Source organism: Echinops telfairi, unplaced genomic scaffold, assembly GCF_000313985.2.
Source record: "Echinops telfairi isolate 266 unplaced genomic scaffold, ASM31398v2 ScPeMD7_6;HRSCAF=24_1, whole genome shotgun sequence".
Taxonomy (NCBI): domain Eukaryota; kingdom Metazoa; phylum Chordata; class Mammalia; order Afrosoricida; family Tenrecidae; genus Echinops; species Echinops telfairi.
This window is the reverse complement of record NW_022103903.1, coordinates 16611086-16612447: the sequence shown is the minus strand read 5'-3', so window position 1 is coordinate 16612447 and position 1362 is coordinate 16611086.

Sequence of the window (1362 nt, the reverse complement as noted above, 5' to 3'; positions counted from 1 at the left end):
TTGTACATTCATTGCCCTCATCATTCTCAAAACATTTGTTCTCCACTTAAGCCCCTGGCATCAGGTCCTCATTTTTCCCCCTCCTTCCCTGCTCCTCCCTCCCTCATGAACCCTTGATAATTTATAAATTATTAGTTTGTCATATCTTGCCCTGTCTGACATCTCCCTTGAAGATGAGAATTTAAGGAACGTACAGTGAACATTGGACAGCTAATAGCAAGATTAGAAGTTCAAAATCATGAGCTTCTCTGTGGGAAAAACAGTCTACCTGCTACTGCCAAGATGTACAGCTTTGGAACCCTGTGTAGGCTCCCTACCAATCTACATCCACTGGATGGCAGTGGTTTTATTGCAGAAGCCCTGGTGGTGTAGTGGGTCATGTGTATGGCTTCTAATGACAAGGTCAGACATCCACAGTTTTACTGTGTCCATAGTTTTTCTATCAGTAGAATTGACTCAATGGTGGTCAATTTTTAAAGGGTTTTGTTTTAATACCACACGAACAAAAAAAGTAGCATATAAGTATTACCATCCTTGCCTCTAAGGAGCACTCTAACCATACTTCTTCCAATATAGTTCTATTGCAGTCCATGGTACTTTCAACATCATTCTCAGGCACCACAATTTAAATGCATCACTTCTTCCATCTTCCTTGTTCCATGTCCAACTTTCACTGATGCCTATGAGGCAATGAAGGTACTATGACTCGGGGCAGGCGGTTTTGTCCGCAAAGTAATAGGTGATCGTACTGTGGTGGTTTATGTGTTTCTGTGATGCTCAAAGTTATGTCACTGCTCATTCAAATGCCAGCAGGGTCACCCAAAGTGAACAGATTTCAGTGGAGCTTTATAAATAGAACATGAAGAGGCACTGGGCTCTCCACTTCAAAGGGAGGAGCCACTGAAAACCTTATGCATAGCTTGGAAGCTTTGACAATTCCTGAAGGCTTAAAAAAAATGGAAGCAGAGCAATTGGGGGGTTAGTGCCAGAGGATGGGCCCCTCAAGTCTGTGGGCACTTAACTTGTGACTGAGGAGGAGCTGATCTTTCGGAGTGGAGCGACCATGGTGACATAAGTCAGGTCAAACTTGCAGGAGTGGGGCCTCCAGGATCTCCATGTGCTGACGACGCCTGACTGAATGTAAGGAGAAAGCGCTGCAAAAGTCTGCAAAAAGTTGGAACTTAGAATGTGGGAATTATGAATCTAGGAATATCAGAAGTTGTCAAAAATGAAACGGAAGCCATAAAGATAGATATTCTAGATTTTAGTGAGCTTAATCAGAAAAATTTTATGATTTAATATGCCAGCAGTAACCCAATCAAGAGGAATGGTGCGGCATTCATTGTCAAAAAGGCCGTTATA